The sequence below is a fragment of the Dendrobates tinctorius genome, unplaced genomic scaffold (assembly GCF_039654945.1).
Source record: "Dendrobates tinctorius isolate UK_male_01 unplaced genomic scaffold, ASM3965494v1 ptg000166l, whole genome shotgun sequence".
Taxonomy (NCBI): Eukaryota; Metazoa; Chordata; class Amphibia; order Anura; family Dendrobatidae; genus Dendrobates; species Dendrobates tinctorius.
The window spans coordinates 5,261,795-5,284,142 of record NW_027361833.1 but is presented as its reverse complement, the minus strand read 5'-3'; positions in this window follow the sequence as shown (position 1 = coordinate 5,284,142).

Below are 22,348 nucleotides of genomic sequence, written 5' to 3'. Positions count from 1 at the left end.
CTGCCATGCGCCGAAACAGGGGTTCCCCTCACATATCAGGCATCAGCGTACTCAGGACAAATTGCACAATAACTTTTGCAGTCCAATTTCTCCTGTTACCCTTGGTAAAATAGAAAAATTGGTGACTAAAAGATCATGTTTGTGGAAGAAATAAGATCCTGCAAGGTATAATAATCCAAAAAATGCACGCAGTTCGATTTCATCCGTGGGCTTCAGGATTCTGTCACAGATGGACTTGTGCTTTATATTGTCTATATATTGATTAGTGTATATGACAATAGAGTCCAGAATGTCATCTGTGAAAAAAGTATTCCAGCATTCAGCTGCATTTTTTGCATTACGTGCTGTTCCCATAACTGCAGGAAGGTGAGTGATAATGTTATGAGGTTACATATGTTTTTTTATGGGTGGATTCTTGTTCCATTTGGTTTTTTTTATCTTTTCCCATATAATAAGATTCTATATCTTCTTCCTCCTCATCACTGTAACCATCTTGCTCTGTTTCAGAATTTAGTTCACAGACTTCCACCTCATCATGAGAATCAATCTCACTTTCTTCAAAATCCTCATTCATTGTGGGGTCTGCATCATCATCATCATCTAACAGCATGTTTCCCACTTCCTCAACATGATGTGGTTTTGAAAGATCATAAATTTTCTTCTCCATTTCAGAAGATAATCTGAAGCAAGAGAGAGAATATGCATTAGGGAACAATGTGCCTGAGAAGCACACTTTCATTTGTAAGAAAATCTGCCTTATTTATATGAAATATCCACAAACCTTTCTCTATCCATTCATAAAACAAGCTAAATAAGCAATAGTAATGACTAAAAACATTACATACCAACCTTATAAAGTGTGATGTGTTCGGGACCAATGAGCCTGAGAAGCCAGCACAGCTATATCTTCCTTCCTGAAGATCTGCAGACCAACTGTGGTATCAGGTTTCACACAGCAGCTAGAGCCAGGAGACTATCTAGAGGGAGGGGGTTTCCTGAAAATCTGGTGAAAGGGAGAAATGAAATTAGAAGAGCTGCGCCTGTCAGATCCATTGTTCCTGATGGAGGGCTAACCTAACACCAGCCAAGATGCTTCAAATCGCTTGGAAAATGCTTGAATATCGCACATGAAAATCGCGGCAAAAACGCGACCATAATCGCAGTAAAATCGCACGGGAAGCGATGCGTGTAGTGTCCAATTTCTCCCATTACAGGCACTGACTGTGTCCGGTTGTTCATTATTCCAGGTGATTGCCAGGATACTTAACTGAACTGTTACTCCCACACCTCTGCCAGTCGTACATTCAGCTACTGTGTGGTTTGTTTCTCTGTGCCTAGCATTGTGTTTATAGATATTTTGTTGCCTGACCTTGGAGCTCATTCTGACCATCCATCTGTTTAACCTCTTCTGTTGTGATCCACTATCCTCCTGGTATTCTGACCTTGAAATGTTACTTGACTATACCCTTCTGCCTGCTTATGACATACCCTCCTGGCTTCTGACCTTGGACTCCGTGACTATCCTGACTCATGGCTTGGCCGCAAGAAGGGACTCAATGTCACACTATGCGCCCAAACAGTTGTCTTCCCCCACATATGGGGTATCGGCATACGCAGGAGATATTGCAACAAACTTTGGGGACTATTTTCTCCTGTTACACTTGTGAAACAAAAAAATTTGGGACTAAAAGTACATTTTTTGTGAGAAAAATGAGATTTTTTAAATTTTCACAGCTTTACATTATAAACTTCTGTGAAGCCCCTGGGGGTTAAAGGTGCTCACTACACATGTAGATACATTTCTTGAGAGGTCTGTTTTCCAAAATGGGGTCACTTGTGGGGGTTTCTACTGCTTAGGCACATCAAAGGCTCTCCAAATGCGACAAGGCGTCCGCTCTCGATTCCAGCCATTTTTGCATTCAAAAAGTAAAATGGTGCTCCTTTCCTTCCAAACCCTGCCATGCATCAAAACAGTAGTTTTATGCCACATATGGGTTATGGGCGTACTCAGGAGAAATTGCACAACAAATATTGTAGACCATTTTCTCCTGTTTCCCTTGTGAAAATAAAACATTTGGTGCTAAAATTACTTTTTAGTTGGAAATATGTGATTTTTTTATTTTCATGGCTCTACGTTATAAACTTTTGTGTAGCACCTGGTGGTTCAAGGTGCACATGACACATCTAGATAAGTTCCCTAAGAGGTCTAGTTTCCAAAATAGGCACAAAAGGAGCTCTCCAAATGTGACATGGCGTCCGCTCTCGATTCCAGCCATTTTTGCATTCAAAAATTAAAATGGTGCTACTTCCCTTCCGAGCACTGTCATGATCCCAAATAGTAGTATTCCCCACATATGGGTTATTGGCATACTCAATAGAAATTGTACAACAAATTTTGGGTTCCATTTTCACCAGTTTCAATTGAGAAAATAAAAAATTTGGTGCTAAAATTGCATTTTAGTTGAAAAAATTTGATTATTTTATTTTCACAGCTCTATATTATAAATTTCTGTGAAGCATGAGGGTTCCATGTGCTCACAACACATCTAGATACATTTCTTAAGGGGTATAGTTTCTAAAATGGGGTCAATTTAGGAGGGTTTCCACTGTTTTGGCACATCATGGTCTCTCCAAAAGCGAACTGGCGTCCGCTTTCGATTCCAGACATTTTTTGTGTTCAATAAGTCAAACGCTGCTCCTTTCCTTTCAAGCTCTGTTGTGTGCCGAAACAGTAGTTTTTCCCCTCATATAGGGTATCAACATACTGTATTTATGAGAAATTGCACAACAAATTTTGTGGTCTCCTTTTACCCTTGAGAAAATAAAAAATTTGAGGCTAAAGTAAAATTTTTGTGAAAAAAAGTAAAATGTTCATTTTTTCCTTTCATATCTTTAGTTCCTGTGAAGCACTTGAAGGGTTAATAAACTTCTTGATTGTGGTTTTGAGGACTTTGAAGGGTGCAGTTTATAGAATAATGTAACTTTTTTCTGCACATAGGCCCCCCAAAGTCACTTCAAATGCGAAGTGGCCCCTAAAAAAATGGTTTTGTAAATTTTGTTGGAAAAATTTTAAATTGCTGACCAACTTTTAACCCTTTTAACTTCCTAACAAAAAAAAAATGTTTAAAAAATGATGCAGATGTAAAGCAGACATGCAAGAAATGTGGTTTATTAACTTTTATGTGTGACATAATTCTCTGGTTTAAAGGCATTGTTTTCCAAAATAAAAGCAAGTCATATCAAACACGTTTTGCCACTGACATGGAGTACAGTACAGCGTTCAACAGTTATTAGCACATAAAGTGACACTGGTCAGATTTGAAAAATTTGACCTGATCATTAAGGTTAAAATTGGCTCGGTCACTTAGGGGATAAAAAGTTGTGACTCTCGGAGCACAGTAAATGAAAACAGTAAAACAAGACAAAATCCATTGCCTGTTCAAGACCCAAAAGAGCTCTGTTCTGAAGGGGTTAATATTTACTATTACTGCATCTAATGGCGATAGCTGTTGAAGCAATAGAAAGCGATCTCTGTGCTGATCTGACACTACTATTTCAAGTTGCTGAAGGCTCTCGAGAGTTATACTGCTATAAATTTCCCTTTAGAAATATTAATATTTACTCAACTGTATTGTGCACTCATATTCACATCCAGGGTAAACAATTTTGTATATTTATGGCTTGTGCTTTTCCTCAGTAATTTGACCACACAGTCCTGAGTAATAAGAGGGTTTTTCTCCTGTGATATTTTGCTACGTCACTGTTTTTCCAGCTCTCTGTCAGTTTCGACTCTAACTCATCGATTTTCTGGCTTCAATAACACTCAGGTCTTGCTCATCTTGGAACGCATTAAACACTGTATTGTGTACGAGCCATGACATTATGGCAAACTGCAACTATAGATGAATGTTAGCTATATACAACTGAAATGAAATACTTGTTGACAAATTGTTGAAGGATACATTTAATTACTTTTCTCAAAATAGCTGTTTGTCTAACCTTTCTAAGAGGTACCAATAAGGAACTGTTTAGCTGTCAGTGGCATTCTACGTTTTACAGAAGGGTCTATAAAACACATTTCAATTACTTAAACATATGGGTTGTATGAGACTATACTTCTGTAACTTGGTTCTATTACATGAAGAGTGATGTCATAGTTATAGACTAAGGGAGGGATCACACTACATTAAGCTTTCCTTTGAGAATTCAATTGGAAGGTTTTGCATCAGAATTATGACAGCATTTAAAACGCCTAGGTAATGTTTTCAATTGATCATCATCTTCAGCACTCTTGGATTTTTTTACATTCCTTACATCCTCTCTTACGCAGATCCTGAGTCCGCGTGTGATAATGCCAATACAGATTTTGTCACATCTGCATTCTGCAAAGTAAATCACCCCCTTTGAAGAGCATGTTAGAAATTGCTTGATTATGGATAGTTTCTTCTTGTTTGAATTGTGAAATTCCTGACTTTTAACTAGAGATGATCGAACTTGTTCAGAAAACGTTCGCCAATGACAAATTCAGCATGAACCTTGCACATTTGGATTCGTGTTCGGATTCCCGAGCATTTTCCTCAAAATCGGCAAAAAAATCGGTAAATGATTGAGTTTCAATTAATGTTTTTTGCTAGGACTTTGTTAAGATAGTGGTGCTGTATGAGGAGTGGGGAGATGTGTTTAATGAAAAGAGGTAGTGGGGAGAGGTCAGCACGTGACTTGGGGTTGCGCCTTCACACATGCTGCCACCACTCACCGAACATATGGGCGATGAGTCCCGGAAATACTACTACTGACTGCCAGTTACCAGGATCAGACACTCTAAGGTTATGGGTTCTTTTGGAGTATACAAGGTTCAAACTTATTAAAGTTTTAAGCTTTAATAGAAAGGTACAGTGCTTACAATAAAAGGATATAAACATATGGAAATAAAAAGTGACATACAAATATGCAAAACAGTTATAAAATAAAAGGGAGAGACTTACAGAATATCTAAACTTCGCAGTTTGTTCTTCTGCTTCCTGAGGGAGAAAATAGGAAAATGGATCACATCAGCTTGGCTGCCCTCAAGCTGTGAACAAGTTTCTTTGTGGAGGGCCCACTTTATATAGTCTGGAGATCAGATCTCAAGACCAACCTTTCATGTTAATATTCTATTTCCTGGTTTGTGACTGGACCATGGCTGCTTTACCAATGAATACATTATTTTTTCTAAATGCTCTTTGTCTTAACCTTTTCTTTCTCATAGTAAATAGGAAGTGTCAGGCTGCAACTAGGTCCCATTTGGTGTCTCCCTTCAAAGGCATCTAAGGTGTGAAATGATTCTAATTCTGTGAGTTCTCAGGAAGGCACCCTGAGGTCTGAGATCCTGCGACCAGAAAAGCTGCCTTTGCTCAGGATAACATAGGTTATTACCTTTGTGGACAGCTGCAGCCTAATAACCGATGCTAATTTACTGCCGGTCATACATCGCCTATAAATACCTATTTTCACTACACCTCCCTCCTTATGAGCATGCATGGGGGTGACTTACAATTCAGCTCCCAAGCACGTATCTGGTTCCGCCCCACCTTGGCGAGATAAACCATCAGCGTTGCCGTGATCAATTCCTTTCTTATGTTGAATTGTAAAATCATATTGCTGTAATATCAGGCTCCACCTAAGCAATTTCCTGTTGTCCCCAACTACTCTGTTGAGCCAACTCAGTGGGTTATGGCCTGTTATCACGGTGAATTTGCCCCTGTAGAGGTATGGTTGCAGTTTCTGCTGGGCCCACACAATTGCTAAACATTCCTTTTCAATTGTGGCATAAGCCAGTGGTCCCCAACCTTTTTTGCACCAGGGACCGGTTTCAAGCAAGACCATTCTTCCATGGCCCGGCAGGGCGGGGATGGAGGTGTGGCAGGGGCGGGGCTTTGGTCATAAGGGGGCGGGGCTATGGACACGGTTGTAGTGTAGCAGTGCATACTTATAATTAAATAACATTTATAATGTGACTCAACTCACCATAGGTTTTGAGTGAATGCTCCATCACCCCCTTCTCCCCATCATTGCCTTCACCCCATCACTCCCTTCTCCCCATCATTGCCTTCACCCCATCACTCCCCTCTCCCCATCATTGCCTTCACCCCATCACTCCCTTCTCCCCATCATTGCCTTCAGCCCATCACTCCCTTCTCCCCATCATTGCCTTCACCCCATCACTCCCTTCTCCCCATCATTGCCTTCAGCCCATCACTCCCTTCTCCCCATCACTCCCCTCTCCCCATCATTGCCTTCACCCCATCACTCCCTTCTCCCCATCATTGCCTTCAGCCCATCACTCCCCTCTCCCCATCATTGCCTTCACCCCATCACTCCCTTCTCCCCATCATTGCCTTCAGCCCATCACTCCCCTCTCCCCATCACTCCCTTCACCCCATCACTCCCTTCTCCCCATCACTCCCCTCTCCCCATCATTGCCTTCACCCCATCACTCCCTTCTCCCCATCATTGCCTTCAGCCCATCACTCCCCTCTCCCCATCATTGCCTTCACCCCATCACTCCCTTCTCCCCATCATTGCCTTCAGCCCATCACTCCCCTCTCCCCATCATTGCCTTCACCCCATCACTCCCTTCTCCCCATCACTCCCCTCTCCCCATCATTACCTTCACCCCATCACTCCCCTCTCCCCATCATTGCCTTCACCCCATCACTCCCTTCTCCCCATCATTGCCTTCAGCCCATCACTCCCCTCTCCCCATCACTCCCTTCTCCCCATCATTGCCTTCACCCCATCACTGCTGTCTCTCCATCACTTCCCCCATGGCCTTCTCCTCATGTCGCCATCTCCTCCAGGGCCAGGCTACACAAACACAGACCAACACACACACACACATATACACACACACACACACACACACATTATATATACACACACATTATATATACACACACATTATATATACACACATTATATATACACACACATTATATATACACACAGTATATATACACACACATTATATATACACACACACACACAGACACCACCTCTCTCCTCTCACCTGTCGCAGCATCGCCCGCGCTTCCTCGCTCTGACACAGCAGCGGCGCGCTCCTCTCTGTGTCAGTCAGAGACAGGAAGCGCGGGCGGCGGGCCGGAAGCTGGACGGGTCCTTGCAGCTCCGCTCCTGCTATTCCCTCTTGCAGGCAGCGGAGCTGCTTGGATCGCTCCCTGCCGCCGCTACACACGCCGCCACAGCCCCCGCTACGCCACTGACCGCCCCTGGCTCCCCTTGTGTCCGCGGACCGGCAAGGGCACTGCAGCGGCCCGGTGCTGGGCCGCGGACCGGCGGTTGGGGACCCCTGGCATAAGCCACTTCTCTGGGCAAAAGTTTCCTGCTTAGGTAGAGAATTGGGTGCTCCTCACCTTGCTGGTTCACCTGGCTGAGAACTGCACTTAGCCCATAGGTGCTGGCATCTGTCTGCACTACAAACCTGCGAGAGAAATCTGGGGCCTGAAGGACGGGTGAACTAGCTAATGCTGACTTTAGGGCAGAAAATGATTCCTCACACTGACGAGTCAAGGAAATAATTTGGGGGAGCTTCCCCCTGGTCAGATCAGTTAACGGCTTAGCAAAAGCACTGTAGTTTGGCACAAACTTCTTCTAATAGCCGTCCCTATTCAGGAAGGACGGTACCTGCTTCTGGGTTCATTGGGTGGGCCAGGCTGTAATGGTTTCTACCTTCCCTGATTCAGGTTTTAGCAGCCCTACCCCCATCCAGTGTCTGACATATTGTACTTCCCGCATGGCTATGTAGGTATGTGAGCCGATAGGGGGTTGTCCGTTTTCCGCCGCAGACAGACTTGAGACCGAGACTGATGTATGTTCAACAGGTCCTTCTTTATTGGCCGTCCTCTCAACGACCACAGCAATACAGCAGCAGCATGACAGCTTCGACACACTTGCCCGGGTACCTTTCACCTTCTTCTCTGTCCTTTCCAGTGACGTCCCTTGCGGCTCCTTCACCTTGGCTGCCTTAGACCCACCACAGCGCTGCACCTGTCCGACTCCATCCGTCTGGTACCCCCGGGGCCTTCTCTGTCCTGCGGCTCTCCTGTCAGGGCCACCCCCCTGACTGTCTTCCTCCTCCAGTCCCTGCCGGAGCTTCTTCTCTGTCCATCTCCTCCTTTCTTCTCTTCTTCTCCTAAGCTCCTCTCCCTGGACTGGCTTCTTCTGGAACTCTCTTCTTCTTCTTATATTCCCCTCCCTGGGAATTCCCACTCTAGAGCTCCTGAAACTCAGCCCCCATGACTCTATGGTTTCGTAGCCTTAAGCTGATGTTAAGCCCTTTCCTCACTGCTCCCTGCTTCCATCTTGTGGCCAAACTACAGTACTACACCATCTACTTTCCCTGATGCTTCTTTGTCTCCCTCTAGTGGCCAAATCCAGTACTTCACCATCATCTACTGTCAGCTGTCTCCCACATTCATATACATCAGTCCACATTATGCATATTGTACCTTTACCTTCTCACTGCAGACAGGTTCATAGGTCAGTCCACTTCCCCTACATTCTCCCTTCCTTTTACCATTGTCGTCCTCGACAATACAATCTCGTCTCTGTCGTTTTCTGTCTGAAGCTTCCCCACCTTCCTTTTGTCTGACCGGTCGTTCAGCAAAGCCCATGGTATATGGGGAGCCAAACTAGACTGGGGGCAGTCATGCTCTGAGTAGCTTATGGCCACTATCTGGTGCATATTCCTCTGACAATTTCATTCTGGTTGGGATAGGACCATCCAGACTTCTCAACAGGTGCATACATCCCACTTTTCTCACCTTCAGCATCACTTTACAATTTGGAGCGCATTGACCGAGGCTCCGGCCTACCAGGTCACCGCGAGCTTCCCTCTTTCATTCTGGGGTGTTTGTGGTTCTCAGGACCTAATTTATGGACCGCTGTCTGTTTCAACCCCACACGCTGTCTTGTCCCCTTAGTTTAAATCAGTCATGGTCGGCATTTTACTTACTCCATTACCCAGGACCTGTTGAACATTTTTCTACAATTTCACACCAACTATGCATAATTTTCAACAATACTACTTTTAATTAGTGTTGAGCATTCCGATACTGCAAATATCGGGTATCAGCCGATATTCGCTGTATCGGAATTCCGATACCGAGTACCGATATTTTTACAATATCGGATACCGGAATCGGAAGTTCCCATAATGCAATGAGCCAGTGTTGTGGCTGTGATTGGCTGCTGAAATGATGTCATCATGATGCGCGGTCTGTGCGGGCCTGGCGGGGGTCTGTATGTGTATGTATGTTGTATGAATGTAGTATATATGTAGTATGTATGTATGTATGTTGTATGAATGTAGTATATAAGTAGTATGTATGTATGTTATATGAATGTAGTATATATGTAGTATGTATGTAGTATGTATGTATGTATGTTGTGTGAATGTTGTATATACAGTATGTAGTATGTATGCTTTTTTTTTTTTTTACCTTCAACACATTAGCTGGATGATGGGACTACTACTGTCCCATTATTGGCTAATGTGTCAATCACTGTCATTGTAGCAGGCATAGCCCGATGGGACTTGTAGTCCCATCGGAAGATGCCTGCACACACACACAACCCCCGGCAGGCCCACACAGACCCCCGGCAGGCCCGCACAGACCCCCGGCAGGCCCACACAGACCTCCGGCAGGCTCGCACAGACCCCCGAGAGGCCCGTACAGACCCCGCCCGCACACACAGACACGCACAGTGTCCGCCCACACACCACCCACACTCTTCCCCCCTCCCGAACTGGATGTACAAGTAAAGAAAGGGTTTTTTTAATTCCGATATTTCTGTCCCATTGACTTGAATGGGGTTTCCGGTTTCGGAATCGGCGATACCCGATACTTTTTGGGTATCGGTCCGATCCAATCCGATCCGATACTTCATGATATCGGATGGTATCGCTCAACACTACTTTTAATACATCTATCACCTTAAACTTTCTTTGCTTTCAACACTTTTAAGCAAACATAAACATTGGCGCTCCGCCTTCCTTTAAGGAGAGCACTCCCCCTATGCATCCCCGCCGTGTCAGGAGAAAAAACATTTTACCCAACAAGGACGTAGAACTGTCCCTAGGCTGTGCAATGGCACACAACAGTCCTCGCAGTCCGTTTTTTTCTTCAGTGGTGTTCTGGGCCATCTCCTGAGAGCCGATGTTTCGCCAAGAGCAGAGAACTCCACAGCTGTGAAGCCTTCGGGATGCCGTTACTGCCCTTGGCCCAGAATGTCCTGGATGCCTAGGACCCAGGAGTCCTTTCCTTTACGGGGGCTCATACCCTTCGGGGTAGGCGATGACCGCCACAGCATAGTAGCTGCGGGGGCAGTATTCCTTGTAGTAGGAGACCAGGTCTCCCTTCCGCAGAGCCTGCCTGAGCTTGATGGAGGCCACATTGAGGTATACTTTGTGGCCGGTTGTGGTGTCCCGGATAAACCCATAGCCCTTCGCAGTGTTGGTGTGCATAAGCCACCCGGTCCACCGAGGGACAGACATGGCTGCTTCCCCCTTTTCATGCAGCAGTGCCCAAACCTCCCGCTCTTTGACCTTCTTCTGTTCGATGACTTCAGCAACCCAGACGGAAGGCCCGGTGTAGACCGTGGAGCCCAATAAGCGGGCCGTGGCCGGGGTCGAGAACAGGGCGGGGCCACAGTGGATGCCACCGCATAGGCCGCAGCGGGGACCTTGCATGGAGCAGAGATGGCCGCAGCCATCAGTGGGTAGGCTGCGGAGGCTGACGGCCCGGCCACCGCAGTGGTCTGGAGCGAGGTCATAGTGGCGACAGGCCCTGATGGATAGGCCGCCACCGGGATGTGGAGCGTGGCAGGAGTAACCGTGGGTTTGTTCCGCACCGGCGATGGGGGATGGAGCGCAGCCAGGTGGGGCAGTTCGGGACTGTAAACGGGAGCGTTGGTCGGCCCTGCAAGGGCCACGGAGTCATCAAGAGCCGGGGTCGCTGGAGGGCAGGAGGCCAAGCGGGGAGGCCGAGGTCCAGTGTCAGGGCCCTGAGACTTGTCTCATGCACGGGGTGTGGGAGCGGAGCCTGTCTGCGATGCCGCAGGCTGAGCCAGTGGTACGCTCACCTTCCTCGGCGTCGCGGCTCCCAACAGGCCTTCCCACATTTCCTTCAGCGGCCGACGTTCTTCACCCTGCAATCCGGCAGGGTCAGCATCCTGGCGTGACGGTTTTCATGGGGATTCTTCCAGCGGTCGTTCTTTCAGGGTCCGGGGTCGTTCCTCCTTTGTGGTAGATGTCCGGGATACCGGTAGTGGCTCCCAGGGACAGGCCTCTAGGCGAGCCTCTGTCCCCTGATGCCACCTCCATTCCAGGCGTCCGAGGCCACGGCAGCTGCAGCGCCACATCTCGTCCCATGTCCAGAAGCTCAGTGGCGCCAAGCAGCCGCAGCCAGCCTCTCCTCCAGGGCCACTCCTGTTTTTGGGTGGGGCGTTGGTCGGCCCCTCCACCCATCTTTCAGTGTCCAGGGGGCGGCTGTCACCAGCTGTGAACCGCTCCCCCCAGGGGCGGGCTCTGCTCAGCCCTGGATAGTCCAATCTGGCAGCCGACCTCAGCGATTTCTTCCGGCGCTTGTATGCCACAGCCATCCTGCAAGGTCCCTTTCCGCTCTGGATCCACCTGATGAAAGCCAACAATCCTGGATACAGTCCATTTTTGTAATCCACAGGGGAAATCTTCAACCCGTTCAGCTTGGGTCCTTTGGATCTTTGGTGCAGGCTTACCGCTGAAGGTGGTGTATTAGCGGTGAGGATCCTGCCGACTACGCCAAATGTAGGTACGTGAGCCGACAGGGGGTGGTCCATTTTCCGCTGCAGACAGACTTGAGACTGAGACTGATATGCGTTCAACAGGTCCTTCTTTATTGGCCGTCCTCTCAACAACCACAGCAATACAGCAGCAGCATGACAGCTTCAACACACAGGCATGGGTACCTTTCACCTTCTTCTCTGTCCTTTCCAGTGACGTCTCTTGCAGCTCCTTCACGTGGCTGCCTTAGGCCCACCACCACAGCACCGCACCTGTCTGAGTCTGTCCGTCTGGTACCCCCCAGGGCCTTCGCTGTCCTGCGGCTCTCCTGTCGGGGCCACCACCCTGACTGTCTTCTTCCCCCAGTCCTTGACGGAGCTTCTTCTCTGTCCATCTCCTCCTTTTTTCTCTTCTTCTCCAAAGCTCCTCTCCCTGGACTGGCTTCTTCTGGAACTCTCTACCCCTTCTTATATTCCCCTCCCTGGGAATTCCCCCTCTAGAGTTACTGAAACTCCACCCTCCATGACTCTGCGGTTTCATTGTTTACTAATGATAGGGAAAAAGTATTATAAACACTTAATGAATTGTATTTCATACTTTGTACAAAAGCCTTTATTGGCGATGACAGCTTCAAGATGTCTCCTGCTTGGAAAAACTAGTCGCATGCATTGCTCAGGTGTGATTTTTGCCCATTCTTCCACACAAACACCCTTCAAATCCTGAAAGTTCTGTGGGCTCCTTCCAGCAGGGCTGGTCTTGGACCAAAAAGCAGCCCTGGCACAAAATAAATTCACCAGCTCAAATACAACGAGTGTCCTCACCCAAATCGTAGAACACTGTCAGGTTGTGCTGCCTTTTGCTATACTTGTTATGCCAATCAAATGTGCTAAATAATCACTTTAAATATGTAAGCTGCAGTAGCCATAGGGTGAAAAGACGTCAGTTCAACACAGATGGCCTGCAGATTATTATCATACTGCAGACCATGCTAAAAAATACAGCACTGATCAGACTAAATGATTTGTATCCACATTAAAGGGACTGTTCACTAGAAGACAACTGCTTTTGAATGCGCCTAGTGTGCACGATAAAATAAAAAACGCATGCTTGCCACGTGGATCGAGGACACTTGTCCACTCCAAGTACTGTGACCCCCAGCAATCCCATGACATTGTTTATGTGACATTAACGTTGCAGAATATCAGAGGACGTTGATAATCTGCAGTCTTCATAGTATGGTTTGATGATAATAGGCTGCTTTTGTGCCATAAATAATTATTTGATATCTGCGCTGGTCTGGAATTAAGTACGTTTGTATTTTATTCAACACACTGGGGACACAACCTCTTTAAACGAACCTGTCACATCCCAAAATGCTACTAACCCTACATATATGGGGTTAATTTTAACATTATTCATCCCAGAGGCCTCCAGGTTTCAGTCATAGAGGAGTAGTTGGTGTGGCTTCAGTCACCACTCAGTACATTGCCCCCGACAGTGACTGACAACCGGCTCAACAATGCATCAGTACAGAGCCGGCTGTCAGTCAACGATGGTGCATTGTTACAGCTGCCGCTCACTATGTACTGAGCAGTGATTGCCTCTGTGGAGACACGGAGGCTCAGTGGATGCTCTGGTCCGCTGGCCCGAAACCGCATGGACCAGGGCTCATCCCACTGAACACCTGCTTTCCTTTCCCATGGGCATAATACTACTCAGGCAACACAGGGTGAGGGTAAAACAGCATGGCAATACTTTATTGAACCACCAAACAGTTACTATGACTGAAAATAGGACAAATAAAGATAATTTCCTTCTGACGGCAGAGCACATTTAAAATGCTATTAAACTGCAGATTGAACCCATATCTGCAGGTTAATAGAATTTTTTGACATGACAAATTCCATTTAAAAGAATTGACCACTACATTCGCTTTCTAAATCCCTGTTTCCCCAAGTACAATAATATCACTTAAAGTCACCTCCAGTGCTGGTGGCGTCCCAGCAGTGTCGGCATTGGATCTCCCGGGTATCATGTGACACTGCTATGTCATGTAATCCCGGAAGACAATCAGCGCTGGCTTTGCTCTCCTCTCCTGCGGACAATTCAGACATCCAGAGGAAGTAAGAGCTGTGGCTGCCCCTTCACTTCCTCCGGAAGTCATTATGCCTGTAGGAGAAGTGAGTGAAGCCAGCGCTGACTGACTGGAGGGATCACATGACATATCAATGTCATGTGATCTTGGGGAGAGCCAGTGCCAACACCACTGGAACGGTCCCCGCACCAGAGGTGACTATAGGTGATATTACTGTACTGGGGAAACATAGAGATTGAGAAGAGATTGTTTGCATAGTGTACAACCCCTTTAAGGCAAGACAACAGCTACTGTGGCCCTGATTAATCAAGACCCAGTACTGGTGCTATTCATTCAGGGCTTGATAAGAAGATGGATTCATTATGCCTGTTATTGAATCCTGGTGTATTTTAAAAGTGCTGTGCACCTCCATGGACGTAAGGTTTCTGGCATAATGTGCACTGCAGCTTGTCACTAATTAACTGAACTGCAGCGTCTTACCCCAATTCCATCTCAGCTCTGTCCACTTTATCAGAGATGGATGATACTAGTGTAAAAATGCCAAAATTTGCAATATTTTTTCACAATCATGTGCAAAAAATATTGCAATGTATCAAAGCATTTTAAGCCAGATTTCTGGCTGAAAACACTTTAATGAATCAGGGCCTATGCGTCTCTATACCCTAACATTGCCATATACTGCACCGTTAAATAGTATACAAATTTAGAATAATGCATAATATATAAACATAGAAATCTACGTGTTTAGACATACATGATGTACAAGTACATAGCACACATGCTAGACAACACACGCTCATTACATACACATCATATGGTGACACAGACGCACACATCATACATGTAGTTAGTACACATGTGTTGTATAATAAGTGGGCAGCAGATACACATCATATCCACAAACACAAGCATGCTGGACAAGTGTACACACATGCTACAGATACCTCACTCAAGTATCTCTGTAGTGCAGAAGAGGCTGGTATACATTAGCAGCTCCTCAGCTTCTCCTGCTCCCAGCAGCACTGTCCCAGCACCTCCCCCGCGCTCTCCTTCTCTGTTGAGGCTGCATATCAGGGCAGGAGAAGCTGTGACTGTGCTGACAGGAGCTTTTTCTCTATCTCTCCCTGGGAGCACACACACAGGTAGATATGGCTGACCTTGCAGCTTGGTTGCTGGCTCTCTCCCTCATCTCATTCAGGAGGACAGGTGTGGTAGGGGCCCAGATCGGGGGGTGGTCCACTGCTTACCGCGACCAGATGACACAGACACCAGACGAAGGCAGATTTTGGTTGCAACAGGTCCGAGTTTATTGGCCGTCCTCCTGATGACCGTAGCTATACACCGCAGCTCCTTTACAGCTCTCCGTATTCAGGCCCGGGTACCTTCACCTTCCTTCAGTTGTAGTGACGTTCCTCGCGGATTTTTCGCTGGGGCTGCCCTAGGCCTATCTACCGCCAGCACTTCACCAATCCGAGGTCGTCGTCCAATTGGTACCCCCGGGGCCTCGTCTGTCCTGTGGTTCTTTGTGTCAGGGCCACCCCCCCTGACTGTCTCTTCTTAACAGTCCCCTGGTCAAGCTCTCCACCATTGTCAGTCCTCCGTACTGAGTCTTCTCCTCCTGAGCTCCTCCCGGGACTAGCTTAGCCTGGAACCCTGTCCTGTCCTATTTATCCCCTTCCTCGGGAATTTCCCTCCTGGGTTCCTATCTCCCCGCCCCCCATGACTAAGCGGTTTATAAAGTCCTAAGCTGCTGTCAAGTCCTGAACTATGCTCCCCCCTGCCATCTTGTGGTCAAATCTAGGTACTGCACTCCTTTTCCATCTTCCCCAGCTGTTTCCCTTCTGTCATTGCAAACATCCGTCTACAGTGCACAAACCGTCCTTTCTCCCTTCAGTCAAGTCCGTCTGTCAATTCACCATCCCCACTCTCCCCCTTCCTTTGTCTATTGTCATCCCCGACAATCCTACTCCCTACCTTCGTCGTCCTAAAGCTTGCCCACTGTTGTCGGTCCGGTTGTTGGGCCAAACCCGCCACATGCGGGGGGCCAAACCAAACCGGGAGCACCATGCTCCGAGCAGCCTACTGCTACTTGCCGGCGTGCACGCCACGTGACAACTTCTTTCAGGTTGGCTGGGTCCACCCTGACCACTCTACGGCGTGTACCTCCCTCTACTCTCCCCTTCTGTTACCCTCAACTGTCCGGAACGCCATAACCGAGGCCTTTCGCCTACCAGGTCATCGTTAGCGCCCGCCTATCCTTTTGGGGTGCCCGTGGTGTCGGGGACCTGACTGACAGACCACTGTCTGGTTCAATATCTTCCATCTCTTTGTCCATCCAGTAAGAAAGTCATGGTCAGCGTTTTTATCGTACCCTGTATCCAGAACCTGTTACACATTTTATACAATTTACACATTAAGCCAACCTTTAGTATCCCGTATACTCGTATATGGTTACCCTTGCTTTAATAACAATAGGGGTTACTCAACAGGAGTAATCCCTTTCTTTTTTTTCTTCTTTTTTTTCCCTTTAACTGCTTCTTTAAACACAATACTACAAACTCAAAATGGAAGTACTCCCCCTTCCTTTAACATTAGCACTCCCCCCCCATGTCCCTGCTGTGTCAGGAGAAAATAACAAACAACAAAAAAATTTTTTCTTAACTTGGACGTGAAACTGTCCTTTAGGCTGCACAACGGTGCATCGACATCCCGGTAGTCTGGGCCATCTCCTGACGGCCGATGTTCCGCCAATAGCAAGGAACTCCACAGCCATGGAGCTCCCGGGATGCCTCGACTATTCCTGGGCCCCGTGTGTTCTTTTTGCCCAGGGCTCAGGGGTCATCTTCATCCTGAGAGATGCGTCAAAAGGGGTAGAAGGGGCCGAAGGTGGTTCCATGGAGCGCGTTCTGCTCCATTTCTCTGCTTGGGGACCAGGCCCTGGCATGGGCCGAAGGGAACTCTACCGCCACAGCATCGTTAAATGGCAGAAAAGTCTCAGGGGCAGAGCTGGCCTCAGTTGCCCCTGCACAGGGATTGGCACCTTCTCCTCAGGGCCCAGTGACCCCTGGGGGTGCCCAGCACGGATGTTCAGTGACAGGAGCCTTAGTTCCCATGTCCCCGCTGGGGGACAGCACAGGGGCCCAGCAGTCCACCACTGGTGGTGGCGTAGGTGCTTTCATCTCCGGTGATGCGATGGCTTCACTCCATCTGGCCCCAAGCTCCTGCAGTTCCAACCACAGGCAGGGGACTGGAGTTGTTGACTGGCGAGAAGTAGAGCGGAGAAGCTGGGGCCTGCTAGTGGAGATGGCAGACGGCTCGGCAGAGGCAGCGGAGCCCAGCGACCCGGCCGAAGCCACGATCTGGACCTCGATGGGCAGGCCACAGCCGTGGTATGTCAAATCCTGAACTATGCTCCCCCCTGCCATCTTGTGGTCAAATCTAGGTACTGCACTCCTTTTCCATCTTCCTCAGCTGTTTCCCTTCTGTCATTACAAACATCCGTCTACAGTGCACAAACCATCCCTTCTCCCTTCATTCAAGTCCGTCCGTCAAGTCACCTTCCCCACACAGGAGCACTGGCCATTCAGCTCTTATATCAGTCTGATGAATACTGGCCAGTGTTCTTCTCTTGCACAGCACGTTCCCTTTTTGAAAGGTTGAACCTAGCGTGGCAAAGAGCCACACAAAACTTATCAGTGTGTAGAAAAATTTGTGCACCGCTACCCAACCTATGATATCTGGGAAGGCGGCTGCCCATCCTCCCCAATTACATAGAATCAAAGAAACTTACTACTGCAGCCTCCCTATGTTCTGTCACTGCCATCAGAGAAATCTTTGGTGCCTTGTAAATACTTTCAAGCCCTGCTGTCACGCTTGGCGGGGGATGTGGGCAGCTGATCTCAAACTGCAGGGCCGCAGCAGCACAAAAGAGCACAGTTAGGCCCCAACCATGTTTCTATGTTACCTCACTGCAGCGTGTGATCAGGACATCAGTCTGCCCACTTCCTCCTGTGTAGCTCGGTGGCTGTAATTTTGGCAGTATGGCTCAATCGTGTACGCAAGTCAAACTGATGGTGTCTTGTGTGCTGGCTGCTGAAGAGAATACTGGAACGAGAGCTGAAAATATGGAGGGGGCAATATTTTGAGCCGCCCATTACAGAGACCGACCCTTATGGTATGTCATAGAAATGCCAGATGGCCAGTCCGGCCCTGGCTCCTTCTATGAACTCTAAGCTTTAGTTTCTTCCCTAAATTTTCTATTAGATTCAAGTCAAGTGATTAGCTGGGCCATTCTAGCAGCTTTATTTTCTTTATCTGAAACCAATTGAGAATTTCTTTGGCTGTGCCTTTGGGATCATTGTCTTTCTGAAATGTCCACCCTTTTTTCATTTTCATCATTTTGGTAGATGTCAACAGATTTTTATCAAGACTGTCTCGGTACATTTGTCCATTCATCCTTCCTTTAATTATATGAAGTTTGCCAGTGCTGTATGCTGAGAAACAGCCCCACACTATGATGTTTCCACCTCCACACTTCACTGTTGGTATGGTGTTTTTGGGATGACATTGTCACAGGTGTTTCAGAGGCAACAGATTGTCACTCTGCATCTGGCTGCAGAAGGTCTCTGCATTTTGGCATTGCAGATGCCTTCTTAATCCTTCTGTTTTTTGGACCCAGTGGAACCTCCCTCCAGCTCTAATTGACACACCTGGACCTGGGTGTTTATAGACTGTCAGTCGGCTTCAGGGAGCTGCCGGTGATATTCACATTTTCCCTTGTGAAGACTTGGAGCTACACTAGTCGGCAGACTTTTTCACGTTTTTTAAGCAGTTTTTCCCTGCAAAAATACTTAAAAACGCATACATTAAGCATCCCATTCTTATCATGCATTCCGCAATTTTCCGCAAAAAAAAATGCATCTCGGAAAAACACACAGCATGTTCATTAATTTTGCGGAATGTGGATGCTGCGGAAAAAACGCATAAAAAATGCGCAAAAAACGCGAAAAAAAATGCGCTTTTTCCTGGGAAGGAGTCCGGTTTTTAGTCAGGAATTTTCTGCATACGTGGGTACAATAGCCTAAATGTGCTTGAACATGCTTTTTGTTCAGCAATGGAATCTTGGGTGTTGAGCGTGCATGCAGGACATGGAGGTTGAATGCATTACAGTTTTCCTTGAAACAATTATATCTGCTGATTCCAAGTCTTTCTGTAGCTCTCCACGGGTGGTCCTTGGCTCTTGGACAACTCTTTTGATAATTCCTTTCATTAGTCAGCCTGAAATCTTGTGGGGAACACCTGGTTATAGTGAAAATATGTTCTTTCCCCTTCTGGATTATGACCCCAACAGGGCTCACTGGAACCTCTAATAGTTTAGGAATTCTTCTGTAACCAATGCCATTTGTATATTTAGGCTGTTGGATCGCCCTCCCAGGGCCATGGGGTACTCGGTACCAGGCCGGTATCAGCGGGATGTGTCACAGCAGCGGTGACCCGGACCGTGGCCCTGGGCGCCCAAGTAATAGTGAGATGTGAATGGTGGAATGTAGTTAGATGAATAGTTTGTGACGCCACCTGTGGTGTTCGACAAGGGAGGTGTTAAGCTGATGCTGCATGCAGATCCTCCAGGACAGATGATATGGTGCAGCAATGATGTTATAGCCCTCCACAGGCAGGGCTGTTGTCCCAGGGCAGTGTAGATGTGGAGACACTTAGATGGTGTAGAGTTTGGCGCAGGGGATGTAGCAGTGCCAGGCGGACGGACGCAGGAAGGAATGTAGGACACCAGGGCATGTAGTTCCAAAGCTTTACTCACAGTCTGTAGTGCCCGCTTCTGTGCCATGTCCTCCGGGTCAGGGACTCAGTCAACCTCCAGGCAAGATGGAATGCTCCCTTCCAACACTCCGCCAGCTTATGTGCCTTTTCTGAACGTCTCCTCTATAGCGCCTTTAAGTGTGAAGATCTCCTAGTACTGAGTTACACTGGTGTTCCTCCTGACAGATGTTCCCAAGAACTCTACTTGTACGGCAGACAGCTGTAGCCTGCTTCGGGGACTCTCTACTCCTGAGTCCCGGCTCTCTATCCGTGTTGCTGTTGTGCCCCAAGTCTTAGATGGGAGTAGTGCATTTACAGCCCACTATTCCACCAGTGTCTGGTGCAGAACCATTAGTGTCCATACAACCTCGGGGACCGGGACCGGCCTTGCGCTTAGAACTTCTAGGCAGGGTTCTTCCTCTAACCCATGTCCTCTGTGTTCCCTTTTACGCCTACGTTCCGTACTTGTCTTTCCCTTCTATGGAAGCTAAGGCTTCGGTTCAATGTCTTTCTCCTTCTTTCCTTTCCCGTGACAGCTGGCTCAGATTAATGAGGCAGCTGCAGCACTCCTTCCTCCATCCCTCTTCCAGGGATCCCCACTCCTCTCCAAGTGGCTTAACTCAACTCCTGAACTCAACTGAACTTGAACCTCTATCCTGGAACTGTCCCGCTCTTTTATATGTATTCTCAACTCCACCCACCTCCCAGCACGTTTAGCGTTCCAAGCAGGGAACCACCAAAGGTGCTCTGCTTCTCTCTAAGCAAGGAGCCGCAATGTGGTTTTGCTGAACTATATTGTGTGGGGTGTGAGTGTTGGAGCGTGGTCAGGAGCCTCCAACTTACCTGCATGTTGGTGCACCACACCTTAGGAGAAGGTGCAGTACCTCTGTGGCGACTGAGCCTCAGGGGCGCCGCATACCCCCCCGTTAAACACAGCACATCCGCGGGCTGCAAGGTAAACAAAGTAGACAATACAGGAACATACAAATTTTTGTAATGCTGAATTAACATTTCTTATACTAAACTTCCCCATGTGAGAGGCACTCATTCTTGAATGTTGCAAACAATTCTTAATTAACTATCTAAAATCCTAAGTCAAAGGTGCAATTTTCCATACAATACTTAAAATAATTCAAAGTGCTATTGTCTGTTACTCACTATCACTTCAGTATTCTTCATCAACACATTTCTTTTCTCGCTTCACATTTTCTACTTTCTCTTAACTCTGAGTGACAACCGTGGTGCCTGATTCATCATCTACATTTTCAATTCTTTATTCAAATCTCTCATCTTTGTATCAAAACATTCCAAATTCTATATAAAAGCCGTTTACTCTCATAAAACACATCATTATCAAATACTTCCCATTAAACTTTCCAATAATTCTTGTAAGTGCTGGACACCGCTCCCAGCCGGGATCTCTTGCAGTGTCCTTTGATTGGAGTCATGCTCCAAATGAGGTAGACGTCATCTTCGCAAAGTGTCCTATGTAAAACCAAGAGAGGGCACCTAAAGAGATGCAACTATTTACAAGCAAAAGTTTTTGGATCACTCCAAGTTCATGATCGCTCAGTTCAATAGAAAGGCTGCCAACAAAACAGGGCAACACTGGAAAAACAAAAACTAAAACATAATAGAAAAACAAAGCACAACTGTGCAAATACCCTCCTGGGTAACGAGAGTTAGTTGTAGGTTATTAATGATGGTCCCCTCCTGGGGATCTGGAAGCTGGTGATTGGGAACCGCTACCAGATGTAATACTTTGGGTATCTTCATCCTGCTGCTGGTTGCTTGCTAGTCGCATGTACTCTGCCTTCCACAGGGAGAGATAGGGACTGGTCGGGGTAATTGAAAGGGCCATGGAAATGTCTATGGCAATTCTGCTGTTGTTGGTGACTTAGCCGGCGCTGTCGCTGGGTCCTCGGAATCCGATTCTTCAGTGTCCATCGGGACCTCGGCCGGCAGCATTGCGGCTTGGGGCTGCCGGCGGAGGTCAATTGGGCCATTTCTATTCGTGGGGTCTGCTCCCAAGACTAGGGTCAAATCGGGGGCGGTAGTCATACCTTGTGTGTTATGAATGGGAAACCAAGGAGGAAAAACAAGACAACAAGCTAAGTCTCAGAAAACCAGAGAAGTTGGTAACTATGCAGATTGCAGATCCCTGATCTTAACCGCACAACTAGCAGCAGTCGTGGAGCGTTCCTACATTGGTCCTAGACGCCTCGTCACAACCGGAGAACTACATAAGCCTAAAGCAGGAAAACTAACTGCCCCAGAGCAGACCCCAAAGGAAAGACAGCCCCCCTCATGTATTGACGGTGAAACAAGATGAAAATACAAACAAAGGCAGGAAAATACGCTGAGCAAACGATGGGGCCCGGCTAACTAAAAAGGAGAGAAAAGAAAAGACACTGTCTGCAATCTGCCAAAAAAAACCTACAAAAATATTGTCCAACACTTCGGATAGCAAAATTAACCCTGAAGTCACTAGACTTCTAAACCTATATCAGCACTCTGAAATATTCTGAGACAGACCAAAAAAGAGGCCAATCTAATAAGGGACAAAAAGCAGATTGGCCAATACTGATTAATAGGAGTGGAATTTCAGCAAAGCCCCA